Source organism: Aricia agestis, chromosome 6, assembly GCF_905147365.1.
Source record: "Aricia agestis chromosome 6, ilAriAges1.1, whole genome shotgun sequence".
Classification (NCBI taxonomy): domain Eukaryota; kingdom Metazoa; phylum Arthropoda; class Insecta; order Lepidoptera; family Lycaenidae; genus Aricia; species Aricia agestis.
Genome location: NC_056411.1, coordinates 625,124 through 643,407, shown reverse-complemented (window position 1 = coordinate 643,407; position 18,284 = coordinate 625,124). Strand labels below are relative to the sequence as shown.

The following is an 18,284-nucleotide window of genomic DNA, read 5'->3' as shown; positions in this document are numbered from 1 at the left end:
TCCTATATCTATACCAATTTGATCAGAATTGGTCCGATAATTACGAAACCAAACCGATGCTAAAAAAACAACCGAAAAGGTTAGGAACCTTAATATAAAGATAAGTGATTTACTTATATAACTTGTAACTTATTAATTAGTATAAAACAAATTCCAGCTTGCGGTTAAAAACATAGAGAAAAAGATTTCAACGCGAGCGAAGCTGTAGGCAAAAACTTGTATGTGGAGTCATAATGTTAAGAATATTAGTTATTACATACTCGTGCATTGCAAATATAGTTCAAGATAAAGTATATTTTTGTAAAAATCTTAAATTCATAAGAGTTAGCGTACTGGGTCTCAAAGGTAGTATAAAAGGCAATAATATTTTATTACGTAGGTGTTAAAAGCAACTGGTTTTCTTGTAAATGTTATACATTTTAAAATTCCTTCTATTTACACTGTTTTTGTTAAAATCGACAAATGTGCTTTATATTTAAATTTTCTAACGTCTTTTAAAACCATTTTAGAAGAAGATTCTTAAGAACTTTGTAAACAACATTATGTGTAACTTATGCTAAATATATTGTATTCAACTATTATTATTTATATACTAAAGATTTTTAATGTAGAACAAAAAAACTTACATAAATCCCAGTTTAGAAGCTGTGCTACTGTCAGAGTTCTGAAACAAAATAATTCCATTATTTAGAGACAGATGGCGCTTCTCAATGTCATAATTTTCTCTTTCCGACTTCAATGTCTCTCGATTACGATCTTAAAGCAGTTTGGTATACAAACAATTGATGTTTGAAATGTAGGTGGACTTGAGCGGCATTGTCTTACTGCTTACAGTATTAGCATACACGTCCGTTTCATAACAACCCGTTTATGACTTGCGACATGCCAGCAGGTGGCTTACTTGCTTTACTAGCATGTAAATGCATGCAAATGCCAGTTAATGTACAGTACAATAGAAATAAAGTGCAAAAAAGATTGCCCCGGGTGAGGATCGAACTCACGACCTTAAGATTATGAGACTTACGCGCTGCCTACTGCGCTACCGAGGCCTGTGAAAAGCGTTTGAAAATTATGCAATAGTTTCATTGCGCAACATGTTATAGTACTGATAAAATATAATAAACTGTTGAGCGCTGTTTCGACCCATAAAAATATTATAGTTAAAGGGCTCCCAGATAAAATTGCGAATTCGCATCGCAATGTCATTTTTGGTAAGAGTTTTGTTGCAGATTTTTGCGATGCGATGCGAATGCGCGTGGAAGTTTTTGTATTATGTATTGCCGTATATTGCCTTGTCTATACTACAAAAACTGTTATGCTCTTAAATTTATAACAAGAGTTATATAAATTAATGTCATTGGTTCTACACTTTTACAATAATAATTAAGACAATTCCTACGTGTAATTATTACGAATAATATGTAGAAGACAAGAAGAAAGTTTCTTGCTCATAGAAAACTACTACTCAATTCTACAACCTTACTCTTTAATGCCCTTATAAATTGTGCATATAATTATGTACTAAGAAAAAGCAAATAAATATTTTAATTTATACTACCTGTCCCGGCAAACGTTGTTTTGCCATAAAATTATTTTCCCTGTTTTTCTCTTGAAGTTTTTTCGGAAATTTTTTTCCTATAGACCTCACGGAGCCCGAGACCTTTCCAACGAATGCAAATCGTGGAAATCGGTTCGTGCTTTCTGGAGTTATAGCGTCAGGAAGGAAAACCCGACTTATTTTTATAGTTATATTAGATTATTATGTACATATGTTTACCATTATAACCAACTAGTACTTAATTATCTTTTTAAGTCCTAAGTACAAATTATTCAGAAGTTAAACTTAGAGTACCTAGTTAACTATCCGAATTCCAAGCGAAAAGCTGAATATGTGTGCTCGTATGGTGCAATTATTTTAATTGATATTAAGAATCGGATATCTTCTTGAGTTTTACTCTTTTACGTGGGTATGCAATTACGCCTTGAAATGTTGAAGGTACAAGCTTTACAATTTACATGTTAATATACCTTCGAGCAGGTACCAAACCTTTACATGGTCGTAAATCGTGCGATGCGCCTGCGCAGAGGTAGTCGAAGGTTGGGCGGAGTTCATTACTCTGCGACCTCCGACTCTGCACAATTATTACTCTGTGCCCACGACGGCTTCTTGTAGTAATCAAAGATCGACGTGATCCAATCGGTTTTAAATCTTATCGCGCTGTGATAGAGTAGGTTTTATTTTGGCACGTTTTTAATTTGGAAGGTACGTGCTAAAGATGGTTTACAATAATTATTTGGAGGTCCGGCGATGATAGGGTACGAAAATATGCCGTAGGGTTGTCAAAAAAGTAAAAAAAGAAGTTCAAATGTCTAAAACAATAATTATTGTATGTGAAGATGAATTATTGTACGTGAAGTACCTAACAAGAAAACTAGCTGGAATCTGTATTCTGAAAGTCGAAGGAATACATAGACTGATAGAAGGTAAGAAGATCTGGAAGCTTGAATTTTAAAACGAGGCGAGTCACGAGATTATCGTGAAAAATAAAGAATAGTACAATAGTAGTAGAACAAGAGCCTATGCTCTTGTTAGGAAATCAAAAGGCAAATCCTATACGGGTAATATATTATAGGATTTGCCTCTTGACTTCCTAATTGACTTCCCAATGACTTCCCAAACAACGCAACCTCACAGGGTAAGCTGTTTCTTGACTGTCGCTCGTAGGAACTTGGATGACGATGGTCAAAATTTACGAAATAATAAGAGATAGAGGTAGCTCTAACATATTAAAGATGTCATATAACTTCACGAATGGAGAAACTACCTTAGAGTGCCTTAGATCTCATTTTCGTAACTAAAAAGTAAAAACACGGTTTTTTTTTTCATTTTTTTTTTCAAAAATTTTTATCAAATTATTGCATTGTAATTTGCTCTTAATTTGTATGCAAAGTTTCGAATTAATTAGACTACTGGAGATAGGCAAAAATCGTGCTTAAAGATTCCGTTACATACAATAAACATACAGCCCAAACTAATAAAACCTTAGGCTTTTCGTTCTACCCGGATACGTCAAGATGTGTCTAGTTCGGCAGCCCTGCAGTTTTTGCGCGGGCCCGGGGCTGGGCGGCTTGCGATGATGTAATCAGCCGAGATGATGAGCGTCAGGTATCCGACATGGCCGACACCCGACAGGTTCACGCACGAAGCTGACTCACAGACAAAATGAGCACTCAAAGAAGATAATGAAAACGGCAACAAATACCAACAATACCGATGACACGGTCATAAAATTTTAAACATATTTTAAAATTTAATCAGAAGTTGTTTTACTCGCCGTGGTGCACCATTATGGATTGACACAATTAAATCCTGTGCGTGCATTGTGCAATGTCAATTCTGATTTCTGACATTTGCAGGCAGAATTCACTGCTCTTCATCGCAGATATTGAAACAAGGATCGTAATCTTATACTATAATATTACAAATTAAATAACTGTGTGTGTGTGTGTGTGTAAATGTGAATGTGTGTGTCTTGTCATAAATGTACGGTTATCGCGATAAACTCATTTCCGCAGGAACATAGTCATCTAGTATTTTATTCAAGAACGCATCAAATTAAGATTTTCCCATCGCTGGGCATGAATAGCGTCTTGCGAGTTGAGACTTGAATGAGCCGGATATGAGGTGTTTTCAGCACAAAAGATTGCAAAACTCACTCCTGTATTGGACCCATCAGGCACATCCGTTATAAAGGCCATCAGATATTAATTTACTGCAAACCTCTTTGAAAAAAAAATCCACACTAAACTAATCATTATAGATGCGAAAGTCTTTCTTTATCTGTTGCTTCTTCACGCTTAAAATTCTAAAACGATTTTAATGAAATTTGACTTGAAGATACTTCGTCGATATATTAATATAGGACGGTTTTATCACTGCGCGATTTAAAACGAAGTTAAGAGCAACTTATAGCTATAGGTAGATCATTATAATTCTATTCTAAATAATATATTCTATTCTCATAAACCTATATTGAAACTTAAAGCTCTATAATCAGGAAGCTCTTGTATATAAATGAATAATGATGAGCACTTGTATGTAATTAAGTACTTATACAAAGAATACAAGCCGTTGCCTATTGTATAAGTACATACATACAAAAACTAACACTGAACAGACAGACAAATGACTGGGATCGACAATCACTGACTGACAGATTGCTACACACAAACACACACACACATAGTAACACACACAATGTGCTGTGAAATATCTCAGGTATGCGTATAAGTGGTTAAACAAGAATGGTATTTTGTAAAAGCAATCATAGTTTTTCATCGTAGAAAACTATAGAAGAAACATTTGAAAGCTAGGAAAGTTATAGGCTAATCTTAGTCAAAAACAAAACACTTTTAAGTAGGTTTTTATTTTTAAAATGTTTGCAAAGTTGGAACCCCATTGGTGTGCGAGAGGTACAGCCTGGGAACCGAAATGAGATTCTTGATGAGTCTGCGAGACACGGGCAACCGTTGATAGAGTTGTAGTGGGTTGATCGTGCCCGTGACTGTGCCTAGGCGGGGAGTGGAGGACAGGTAGTTCCTCGGAGAGTTCCACGTACCTCGGCCGATGTCCCGATCAGTCGGGGTGCGCAAAGTATTTCCCCATGTGAAAAAAATCGGTCAAGTGCGAGTTGGACTCGCGCACAAAGGTCCCGTACCAGAATAGAGCAAAAATAGGCTGAAAATTGTGTTTTTTGTATAGGAGGGAGGGATTAAACATTAAATTTATTTTGTTTTTAGTATTTCTTGTTATAGCGGCAACAGATATAAATACACAATCTGTGAAAATTCCAGAAGTCTAGCTATAGCGGATCTTGAGTTACAGCCTGGAGACACACAGACAGACAGACGGACAGATAGACGGATAGACGGATAGACGGACAGATGGACCAGACGGAGAGACATCGAAGTCTTAGTAATAGGATCCCGTTTTTACCCTTTGAGTACGGAACTCTAAAAAAGGACTAGATCTTCAGTCCAGAGGGCCGATTTTCGTACCCCGAAAGTCGCACAAGCTGAGCAAACAACACAATATTATTATGCGCGCGCGTGGTTCTGCAATCATAGCGACTTTAGACTTTAAAAGTATGAGAATTGAAGCTCTGATGACTATTTATAGTCTTACGTATCACGGCTTCAATAAAAAGGTTTGGAAACTCCTAAATCTGCATCGGCATATGCATGGCCAACTTATACTTTAGGAAAGTTAATCACCTTCTAAGGTCTTTCAAAGTCTATTTAACGAAAGTTTTATGCAAATATATACTTTGTAATCCCTTAGAGGAGCTACGTCTACGGCCGCGGCGGCCTCTGGTCACATGTATCTGTGACAAGGCCGCGGGTTCGATTCTGTTACGTAACTATTGCATAGAGCCCTCGATGGTAATTGATTGTAAACGAGCTGTGTGCGAGGCTAATGCTAAGTGTCTCTGTCACTTGCATGATCATCATTTGAAGGATGATATTTGAGTATCGCTTATGAAATCATAATAGGAATGCTAAATACTTATTCGAAAGTGTGTTAGGAAGTCCACATCTAAAATGTTGTAAAAACTACTGGATTTTTATTATCTCTTAGGATAACCTTCCAACACATTATTATTCTTATTGAGCTGAAAGGTATGGAGATTATTTGGATCCTGAGATAGGGAATAGGACAGTTTTCATCTCGACATTATCAACAATGGGTGATTCTCGCACGATAATCTGCGACACCTGGTTTATCATAAAAGTTCTTTTAGACTACTTGCATTACCTAAGCAACAAGCTCTTCAAATAAAATTATGATTTTCTTCCAAGTATTTCGCATACAATCACAAAGTTTCCGATGTTTCATATTAATTTTAATTAAGTATGCAAATCAGAAATTTGTATTCAAAATATAATGAAGAATGTTATTTATCTCTAAACGGACTCAACATTTTAAATCAAGTCCATTTTCCAATGCATAAAAGTTTTTTGCTTCAAATGGAAGCTGCTAATGTGTTGAAGCTATATTATACAAGTAGCACAGGCTGTGCTATGTCGGACAAGGCTCCCCGATCGCATTCCACCTCGGATGTCCTTTCAAAGACGACATGTTGGAAAAACATGCACATACAGTAATAGTTATTTGCTAAGCATTTTGCAATGGCTATTATAACATAATACTACATAGCGATCAGTGTTGGTTTATACTTTCAATAATTACAAGCAACATCTGGGATGTTGCTTGTATTTATTGAAAGTTATGTTTGGCTTACAGTAATGGGAATAGTTAGTTTCATTTTTATAAAAGCTGTAAGTTTTCTCAATAAATATATAAATAATTTTACGCTTCTTGTAGGTCAGGAAATGGTAATATTTAGAAAAAGTGGCAGACGGCTTCAGCAATCTAAATCACATTTCCTCCTAGTAGGACGATTGCCAAAAAATCTTTTTTTTTTTTAAAGAAAAGTATTTCGGATTCGAAACTCGTAAAGGAAATAAAAAGCTTCATAAAAAATAAGACACAGCTAACTTACGTAATCTCCTTTATGGTATTGCAGTTTTTATGATCTTAAAACAATCTATTTAATGACAAACTTCTATCATTTTCCCAAGAACTAATCGATGTAATTAGAGTGTAAAGTAAGCGCACATATTATACGTTATGTAAAGATTTTATCGCTATTTTATTCAAAAACTACCGGAATCGGTCAATTCAAAGACATAATTATCCAAATTTATATAATCGCAGCAATTAATAAGTAGAATAAATACGTAATAATATATTACGCAAAAAGATTGGAATGTTAAAAATTAAAACCACTTTGCGTAAAACTGAAAGTGTTACATGTTTTATAAAAACTGATTGGGCTCGTGACAACTTTTTACTTGGAGGGAAAAGGACAGAGAGAGCCTGATTTGCTGGAGGGAAAAAGATAAAATGGACGAGTTTTTGCTGAGCGAAAGGGACAGGACGGACATCAGGTGTCTCGCAATTTGCTCGCGATTCAATCTTCTTTGATTGCTGATAATGTACATTAGTATTAGATTTAATAGTGGTGCATTAGATGTTGAAAATCTTGGGTGTGAATTACTGATTTCGACGCAGCATATAAATTATACTGTCTGCATTACGATTCAATCTGAATAAATTACCGCCTACTTGGACGGTCAAAAAGTTTTTAGATTATGTACTTCAAAACTGACTGAGATTATGTATAACCTCTGTATAACCAAATTTCTGACTTCTTACGTCATAACTCCGTCCGTGGCCTAATGGGTAGACCTTCCGTTCGCACTCCTAGAGGGTGCAGGTTCGAACCCGGGTGGAGGCGTGTACCAATGAGACATTTTCTGATCACAAGTACATAATACGGACGCTCGTACGGTGAAGGAAAAACATCGTGAGGAAACCCGCACATAGTTGGTCCCAGACGTATTGACTAGTTCTTTCCTCTGGACTAGGCCGACTATGATGCGAGAATGCCGTATGCGCTTGGGCAACCATACGGACATTTAAAAATCTTGTCCCAGGCACTACAGTATTTGAGGAGTGGTTACTTCGCTCTGAAAAATACTGTATAGATCATCCACAACGGATGTAAAGGCCTAGTTTACGTCATAACTCTACAAGTCCTAATTTTTTAAGTTCTATATGTAACCTTAGATTTAGTTCACCAAGATTAGACGAAGAAGATTAGGAAAAGTTAAAAATGTATCGCCATATAGTGACCACAGGTCTCAGGTCTAAGGGTCAGTCTAAATAAACACGATATTTTAGATGTTCTAATATCGATACTCAGGTTACCGCGAACACTAAATAGCTGAATTCCTATGACTAATGACGGCCTATAAGCCGTGCAGGTATTTAGCTCGACAGTGTTAGGCGCAGTATTAGCAAACCGCCGTTTTTGCGTCGTCCCAACTAGCCGCGACCGCATGCCGCGAGTTGCGTCACTGGCTGCTAGGATGGTGTCATACTGGCCGATATATTATGCCCAGTTTAAGAGGAGTTTCGATAAACCCCTCCCAAAAAACCTCGGAAACCCACTACACTATTGGGAGAAAGTGTAGTAGGAAACATTTTTAAGTAAGAGTTTTTTTTATTTATTTATGAAAATACTAGATGACGTCCGCAACTCCTTTGCGCCAAAATGTGTATATCGCCCGGGATCCATACATTTTTCCGGGATAAAAAGTATCTTATGTCCTTTGCGGGGACTCAAAGTATCTAATTTCAGCAAAATCAGTTCAGCGGTTTGGGCGTGAAGAGGCCCAGACAGACAGACACTTTCGAATGTATAATATTAGCATGGTAATTAATTGAGTGTTGACAAGGTCGCGGTCGCAGGAAAACTAAAAGCAAAAACCTGGGAAGGTTCAACCTTGATTTACGCTACTGAAGCCTCATCTCGGTGATACAGTAACCTGTTATTTGACTAGACCTTGTTATTTTCCATGCCACATAATATTAAAATATTGTACAAGTACATCTAGTTCTGACAAACCACACTCTAAATATTTAAAGAGTTGGTTCATATCTACCATCAACGCAAATCTTAGTAGTTCGTAGAACCAACAAGGCACAATTTTGTAAACACTATGACAAAATATGAATCATAGAGCGAAAAAATCTTCTTGCTCTCATACTATTAAAAAAAACGTTCAGAATCAGTTTATTCATTTGGGAGGATGCCATGAACAATTTATAGACACACAATCATAGTAACTCAAACTTATACTCGTAACGTTAAAGTCAACTTGTTTTATTGGGGTTCAAAACACGCCAGCCTATAATGATAGGTTTTATAATTTATACCAATTCCATATTAAAGTGGACACCGCCGTGCGAGTGTGGCAACACCGTCTTATAAGATTATACCACATTATGGTTAATGGGCGCGAGGTATTTATATAACAGTGTGATAAGTTACATAATTTATGGTTGTTTATCCATACTGGTAATATTGATTCCACATTATTTGGCCATTAGCACAAAATTAATTTAATTATGGTCGTTGATAGTGCTAAGAGTGTAAATGTCTGCTGTGAAATAGGAATGCCTTTCGAAAGGAGTTATGACAATTTATAGACACTGTTTAGTATTATAATGTTGATACATTTTTCCGATGTTGATACCGGAACTTTCTCACATCCGCATAGATCAGTACAAAATTAACGAAGTGTAATCCATACTTACTAATATTATAAATGCGAAAGTGTGTCTGTCTGTCACACTATGCCTAATCAAGGTAACAGACCTCTTCACGTCACAACCGCTGGTCTGATTTGCTTAAATTTGGTATGGAGATACTATGAGTCCCGGGATAGGACTCATGACTCAAAGTATTTCCTTACTTTTGTTGGGGAGGGGATTGGGCCTCCGGTAAACTCACTCAAGTTAGAACAAACATACTACTAATGATATTTAAACCTATTGCCTCCTTAATGCCAAATAATGTTTGTCTTCAGGTCAGAGATTACCGGGTTAGCACTCAACAAATAATTGTAATACGCTTGTGTAAGGCTTGTCATGTTGATTGATTTGCCAACTATTGTCGATTGTTGTAGCTAAGTACCCCAGAGCAAAGCTATTTTAGAAGTGACGAATAAGAAATAAGCTGTATCTAAAATATAATATTATTTTATTGAATACTCAACAGACATTTCAAAACCACACGTCAACATCAAAAGGATCAATTCCATAGAAACTCTGAGGTATAACAACTCAGATTGCCGCACTCAGAGTGGAACATTAATTAGTTAAATGTAATTAATTCAAAATTTTGACATAAGCCCCATACATTATCTGTCAAACTCTTCATTTAATTGAAGGTTAATCATAGTTAAATATCTCTGAGTGCGGCGGTTATTTCTTAACGACAAAATAGCTCAACAGTCAACACTCCTTCTACTAACCCGGTTCGGGCGATCTAATGTTGCAGGTGTATATTTCTATTGTGGTACAAATAACACACAAGTAGGTATAGATGGTGTTCAGACAATGGGTCGATCGCCGGCGAGATACCGCAGGTTGTTAGTGGAAACTGGTTATAGTGTAGTGGTTATAGTGGTTACACAGCCTCAATGACATAAGATGAACCTCCAATTGATAGTTAACACTTTGATGTGAATTTACTTAGAGTATCGATGAGTACAAACAAAAATAGCGTCTGGTTCAGATGTACGCAGCTAGGATAAAATGATTTTTTAAATTATCTAAGGTGTATTGCATTAGATGCTATATTTTGGTTTTCCTAGCTTCTACTTTTCTTCGCCTGTTAATTGAATCTTTAGATAAGTACGCCACTAACTCGCGATGAGTAAGTACATAATATGCTAAGTATGATAAATACACAATACAAATACAATTTTGAAACTCCAAGAGGTTTATAACATATATATAGATACAGTAGGGCCTCGATAGTCCGAACACCCAAAATATTATGTACCCTGTTCGGATGCACGCAGCGTTCGGATTATAGTATGTAAACGTTTATAAAAAGCATTTTTTGGATGTTGACCCATTATAAAACGCACAAATACAGTACATATTTGTGCGTTTTAATAAAAATATATTTTATTTATTCATTTAAATAAATAAAATATATTTTTATTCGAAATGGGTATCATGATACACTTTTTGAAAGTCGAACAAAGAAACTACGTTGCCTACCACCAGTTCGGGAACCACCCCGCCGAGAAGAACCGGCGTAAGAAAGATATGTACCTATAACAAAATATACTATATAATATACTATAGCGCGCTGGGAGGGTCAAAAACAATACGTGTAGTGTAGTACGTAGACGACTACTGTTTAACTCGACTCTAGAATGCGGCGGCGTCGCTGCGGGAGTGATTTGTGCGGGGGAAGCACGGAGCTAATGGAGGACGGGAGGACGTTCGGATTATAGAGGTATTCGGATTAGCTGGGGTTCGGACTATCGAGGCCCTACTGTAATATACTATGTATATCACTATCACACATTCCCGCACGCGCTGCGTCCCCGCCGCGCCGCCGTGCGTGCGAGCGTGCGTGCGGCGCAAGCACGATGCGTCGCGACGCACTTTGACACGGACGTATAATAATAATTGAGTGTTAACTGATTAGATAGGCTAGATAGTTACTGTACAATAATTTTATAATGAAAACAACATATTCTAGAATCTTGCTTAAACTGTACGAAAAAGATCTATGTATGGACAGTGTTACCGCACAGTTTTTACAAAGACTAAAGCATTTTTTTATTTTCTTACAACTGTATTTAAAATAATGACCTACCATTCTGTAAAAATTTCAAAATACATTTAGCTAAAAGTTGTAAATAATTATATACGCTTGACAAATACCTATATATTAGGTAAATAGAAAAGGCGCGCGTTGTGTAAATGTTATGACATGTGTGACATGAGTGGCGCCGGTGACTTTCCACAGATTAGCACATCAGTATTCCGTGAGATGGGATAATCTTACTAAAATATCGATACTTTGTTTTGACAAAAACTTTTTTAAATAATAATTTAATGGATTACATATTGTGCTGGTAGAATGTTGCTCTCCGTATTTATTTAGCTGCAGATTACAGTAAGGGATGGTGGGTAGATGTAGGCGTAGCTAAGGCTTAGGACATTAAAGCTCTAGGCAAACAAGAATTATTATTCTCTAAACATCATTCAATCTCTTAATATCTAAAAAAAAAGATTAAATTGATAGGGAATTAAATATAATGAATACTAAGTGGAGGAAAGGGATGATCTCAAGGTGAGAGCATCACTTTGAGATAATTTCAGCACACACACTAAGGTATGTCGTATGAATACATGTATGACGTACCCACACATGCATATTCAACTTGCTGACGTATGACGTCACCAGGTTTCACTTCACACATCTCGCACGCCATTGTTTACTGAAATAGTTAAATATAACTGACTATAACGACTAGTATGTTGCAGGAGTTTAACTAAAATTATGTGTTGTAGTTGGAAATTACTTAAACCGTGATAATATGTAGGTAAACTAAAATTATCCGTTTTCTAAAATGTTGTCTTTAACAATACCTACGTATAGGTTACGACATAATGTTATATTACTAATACGTACAAAATGTAATTAGGTACAATAATAAATACGGTAATATGCTAGCTACTACGAATAATATAGTGTTTATTATTCGTAGGCTAGCTGTTAAAATAATTTGCTCATTAATAACAATAAACATACTTACATTCAAAAATATCAAAGCTATATGACACAGAAAAATCTTCAATAAAGAAAAAGTCGCCTTCAACGTCAATAACACGAATTAAAAGTGGGTCCGATAACACACGAAAGGCGATTTCTTTTATGTGTACGTCTACGCTTGAATTCTATTGTTAAAAGATGACATAATAATAAATCTATGATCTATCCAAAATTAAGAATCTCTATAGCTTCAGAAGCGCCGCGCTAGCGTTGAAGTCTTTTGCTACAGGCAATATTTCTCGGCCAAGAGTTGTCAAAATTCTACTAATTCTTCTAGGATTTGATGTCGTAAACATAATATGGCTATTGTTAAGTACATTAAAGTCTCGAAAGTGTTAATAACGTGTAGCTAATACTTCCTTATACGGTATGAAAACGTTTAAAATAATTGACAACAATTTTTGTTGTGCAACAAATATAATAATTCGGTCCGGTCGCGAGTCGCGACAGCATTATCAGCCTTCCTATCGAGTTTTAAATTGTAAGAGTTTTGCTTATACAGTAAGCTGCAGGTTGTAAAATACTCATAGCTTTTAATTTTTTGGCTTCGCTAATAAAATTTGGATGCTGTTATCTCTGAGTCAAACATCTCAGCTCAGTGCGGAATGTGGAATCTCCCACGCCTGTATCTCATGTATGGTCAACCAGAGGTCAACCGCGGTCACAACCACACTCGATGGGTTGCGGTAACCACATCGGTCCCAAGGCGGTTAACGGCTGATTAAAACGTTACTTTAATTAGTATTTAGTAGCTCAAGTCTTTCTGCCGAGCTAACAAAAAAGCTACGACTCGTAATAAAAAAATCACAAGGCTTCAGGAAGATTAGCAAGACTGAATGTCTTCTATCAAATTAAGACTTTTTCAAGGTATCAGACAAAGACTAAAACGTTCTGTATGATAGTACGAGAAGTGCAGTCGTTGTCGCACAGTTTATTGTGCCGCTTTAAAAACTATCCTATAATAATATGTCATCACCGTAGACAGCGAAGCCCAGTATCTTCAAGAAAATTAGCTTTAGCAATTGAGCGTAAAGAGGTGACACACGGACATACTTTCGAAAAAAAGACGATGAAGGACAACAGTGCCATCTTATAGTATATAATAATAGTATGGATGGAGAAAGAGCGACTATACAATTCCTAGTTGGTTTTTGGCGTATGTTGAGTACACCGCACAGGCCACAGTGCACACCCATAACATAGTATGTATTTTATGACAAGTGAGTATGTCTCAGTTAGCTCAGTGTAGCGTGAGGACGGGGGCGGGTGTAGGAAGCGGACAAGGACGCGCCGCGACCTCTCCGCTGCATCCGTGTGTGTACTGTCAATATGTATACCTAAGACAGCGCACGAGCACAGAGAAATTATAACGAAAGTTGCCCGTAAGTTACGGGCCGTAACTTCGTTGTTTGCCGAAATTCGTTTAAAGGGGATTACTATAATTTTCTTACAAAAAAATATCATATGCCTTTTCCCGTCTCTCAATAATACCATACCCGTCTCGATCTGTTCAAAGGTTTAATAGACCGCTCGTCAGCCCATCGATTCCTTGGTGCTCGCGCGCAGAGTATGTAACGTACAATAATTATGATAATAGTTACATAATAGCACAAAATTGACAATGTACATCACGTCGTCTAATCCCATACTAAGTTAAAATTGTGTTATGGCAATCAAACAACGGATGCACACCGAACAAACATAAAAATTGTAGAAAATAACAGCTAGATTGCCGTTCTCCTAATTTCTACTAGAAGCCTTTAGCCTATATTGGTAAAAGCGTCAAATGGCGAGCCACTGTTTGACTAATCTGGACCAAGATTCGAGGTACAAGAATTAGGCCCCTGATCAATAGGAATTAGAATGTACAATCGCTCCATATAGAGGCTCTAGTGTGCTTTCTGAGCTAAAAGTCGCGAAGGCTAGCACTGAAATGTTATTCTCAGGTAAGTAAGGCTTTGTTGAAGGTTTGACTTAATTAAAGAAGCCATAAAAGATAAAAATAATTAACGAGATACCTATTAGAAAATATGTGTAGCTCTCTAGATTTCTCAACAAGTATACTGTAGATTTATAGGTACAGAGGAATTTCGTGCAATGATATTGAAAGACGCGTTTATATGGATTATCAAATACGGTATACTTCATACTAGATAACAACCGCAACTCCGTTGTGCAGAAATTACTTTTTCAACCGGGAACCGCACATTTTGCGGGAGAAAAAGTATAGGTACTATGTCCTTTTCCGGGGCTCAAAGTATGCCCATAAGTCCATACCAGAATGAATGAATAGTCAGCGGTTTGGGCGTAAAGAGGTAACAGACAGACCGAATACACGCTTTCGCATTTATAATATAAAGGGGTTCAGACTCCAGACAGAGTATGGAGTCTCTGTCAGATAAGTAATTGTGGATAGCCTATCCAGCACTTACCGGCAAGTGGTGAAACAGGTACTAAGTATGGACAAGTTGTGGTAAAATCAACTACTACGTATAATATTATTATTTATATTATTACTGCCACAGAATATATATTAGTAGTACCAACTACTGCCTAATAGTTTTTAACCGACTTCCAAAAAGGAGAAGGTTATAATATTATGCTTAATTATTATTATACACTCATGAAGTTGAGACTTCTTGACTCTTGTCTTCGCGTCTACTTACTTGTAGAGTTATCAGAATTTAAGATTCAGATTGTACTATCGCCAGATCTTAACGAAGTATACTTTCATATTTTACGAGATCTTCAGATTGCCATGACGGGTCAGCGTTGATCCATGATAATTGATAATATTATTATAATTGCGAAAGTGTGTCTGTCTGTTTGCCTGTTAGCTCTTCAAACGTAAATCGCTGAGCCAATTTAGATGAAAATATTTGTACGTAACAGACATTTTTGTTTCCGGGAAGACTAGTTTTTAGCGCATCAAAAGGTACGATTCCCATGCGAAATTCTGCCGACCGTTGCAAGTTGTCCTGCATGAATCATGTGATATCTGCTGTCTCGAACCCGCGACCCCACGAGCCAATTAACCACCGACCACGATGGACGAGTCACGACTTCACAAATTACAAGAAGTTGCAGCCATTACGCGAAACATTCAGAAGATGAAGATGAAAGTGTGGTAATTTCACCTTACCTAAACGTATAATAATATTAAGTAGATATAATACTAGTTGTTACCCAAAACTACGTCGTGTCGAAAATGGCTAACTATACATTTTTTGGTACGTTTTTGTGTCCTTCCTTAAAGTGTCTCTCACCAACAGCATCAAAATTCGCAAAATCGCTTTACAAATAAAATAATAATGAAAGAGGTGATTGACACCACCCTTTTGCATAACGCAGTCCCAACTCCCTACTCCCAGTAAGAAGTCTGAAGTTGGGACAATCGGTTGATTATTTTTTTAACCGACTTCCAAAAATAAGGTAATCAAAGTTGTCCGAAGATAACATTTCTTTGTTTTTCTTCCAAAAAGGAGGTTATATTATGGTCGGTTGTAATTTTTTTTAACTCACAAGCTAAACTAACGATGACACTGATCTGGGTATTTGCGGATCCACTACATAACACGTATCGGATTACATAAACAATCCGGTATGTGTGTAGAGGTGGATACACGCGGCTTCATTTCACAAACCTGTTCCAGCTGCGTGGATGGAATTCCAATATACATACAATATTACAGACATACAATATTGTGGAATGAATAATGATGATGCTTAATTATATTGTGGTATGATGTTCAGTTTATCTGAGATTACAGATTAAAGCTCTAGGCGCGTTGCTGCCACGCCGAAGCAAAAAAATATCCACTGCTGAACTTTCAGCCTCCTCCTTTTATGAAAGTCGGTTAAAAAGTTAAGGTTTAGGTACTTATAACAGGCGTGCCGAATCAGCTAAGTTCTGGCCTTCTAAAGGTAATTTTCCTATCATTTTATGACATAAGGCCGCGTTGTTATTATCATAAATTAATTTAAGAGGATACGCCAGGGGCGAGGGAAATTGAAAATAGGTATTTGAAAATGTATTGCTGTCTCACCAATCTCAAGTCTCCCACCGCAGAGCGCGATAGAGACAACACGACAAAAGTTCTAATAAAAGAACGGAAAATCTTCGATTCGTTGTCCGCTGATTCCTTCTCCAATACTTAACCGATTTAAGTACTTTTTTCATTAAGAATTAAAGCAAGGCTTGAGCTGTGTTCCTATGTTTTATTTTATTTTTGTATATTCTAGCCAGTTTTGTTTTCTGGGTGTTTGAACACAGAGGAAAATCTGGTCATTTTTTTGGGTTTTTGGACGTTCTTATCTTTTTTAATAATAAAATTATGAAAAAAAAAAAAGAAAACATAGGGACATGCTAATAGTGGCCATAGATGTTCAGGAAAAAATCATAACTCTACCAGCATTATCCAGGGAGGAAACAGGAGACAGCGTTTGTATGGAAAAATGGCGGTGTGGACTCCTCTTAAGGTCCTACACTTGTGGTCTGCGCCTGTTACCAACTCATCTGTTTCTCTACAGTCAATTAGTTATTGACATCAGGGAAAAGTTATTGACAGTAACAACTACTAAGCATTCCCTCTCGTGACAATATTCTGCCAAGATTTAGAAATGTAATTCTACAGTATGAGATATAGGGCCATGTCAAAATGCGCAAAGAGCATGTCACTTGACATTTAGGTAAAGGTTTACCAATAATGAGAAAGGTCTTGGAGGTGTGCTCGCATTTCAGTGGCCTTGTGATTGATACTGATATAATGTAGGATACATATTATACTTACTAATATTTATGAGTTTTACTCGACTACGGCATACAATGTAAAAATTCGGCAGTCTATGTACTTTGCTCCGCTATTAGGTACAAATACAAATATCTTTATTCACAAACTTAAAAGGTACACCCCACAGATTTACACCCAAACTCATCTGATGGCAATGAATATTATCAATAACTACTTTAAATAAATTTTAGCCTTTTATAATAATATGTCCACAAATTACGTGAGACTTGTTTTTTTTAATTTTCTGAATGGTGAGATTTTGTGACTCAACCCCCTCCCCCCCTCAAGGTGGTGAGGTGTTCACGTAATTTGTGGACGCCCCCTTGATAATTCTAAGTTCTAACTTCTAACATCTTCCAATTAGAATCAAACTTTACTTAGCTATAAAATATCTTAAGCCCTGTAAACTTATAGGCAAACTTCACTTATTTTTGTTTTTTTAAAATCCGCGTTTTGGATTTTATAAATTGCGAAATCTACACGAAAAATACAAGACACGTAATATACAAAACTGAAATCCAATAACAAAACTTACCTTTCGATTTTAATCCCACTGCACTAGTGACACTAACAAATAACAATTTATGTACTAATAAAATCTTATAAAAGTATTTTATCTAAGACTACGAGGTATGATACACCACTATTTGTCCACAGTCAATATTTTAAATTAAAAGTTTATGTTTTTCGAAACGCGCACACGCAACCACTCTGAATGAAATCGAACGAATGTCTTGAAATTCGAATCACGAATGTCGCCTTCTCCGTCTTAGAACATTCACTCAAGTTCAATAACGCTACCAAAAAAAATACTACTACGATTATACGCAGCGTTCAATGATTAGAGGTCTTTTTAATTCAATAGCACTATAGTTACATGCTAATAAAAATTAAAGTATAATACCTTAGCAGTAAGGTTTAATATCGCATACGATAGTTAAGTTATTATTTCGTAACGATACAACTCCTTACTTCACAACAAACGACAAAGCTTGTTTTCGTTTGGCAATATCATACGTGTGAACTTAATTATACGATAATAGCCACTATTGTTAAGTTACTTAAGTATATTTTGTAATTTATTTTTACTAGAGCCTATGAGAAATGCCTCTACGATGGAATGCGGTGTGGCAGTTCGAAAACTGTAAAATATAAATATTTGCACAGTTTGTGCACTGCAAATATATACTAGTAATCTGTGGTGCACTGCAAAAGCTGTTAT

General features: G+C 36.4%; 1 protein-coding gene and 1 non-coding gene across 7 annotated transcripts in view; both read right to left on the bottom strand.

Moving 5' to 3' along the window:
- The window catches only part of LOC121727565, a 66,246-nt gene extending 48,450 nt beyond the window's left edge, over positions 1-17,796 (bottom strand). For 5 of the 6 annotated variants that reach the window (XR_006035693.1, XR_006035695.1, XR_006035696.1 and 2 more), the window contains exons 1-2: positions 17,598-17,796; positions 627-664 (exon numbers count right to left, since the gene is read on the bottom strand). The gene's annotated coding sequence lies outside the window, so the exon portion shown is untranslated. The remainder of the gene's footprint in view (positions 1-626; positions 665-17,597) is intronic. The other variant, XR_006035694.1, reaches the window with a different exon arrangement.
- Trnam-cau lies at positions 977-1,049 on the bottom strand. Its single transcript has one exon. It is a non-coding gene; the product is annotated as a tRNA-Met (tRNA).
- Positions 17,797-18,284: the final 488 nt, after the last annotated feature.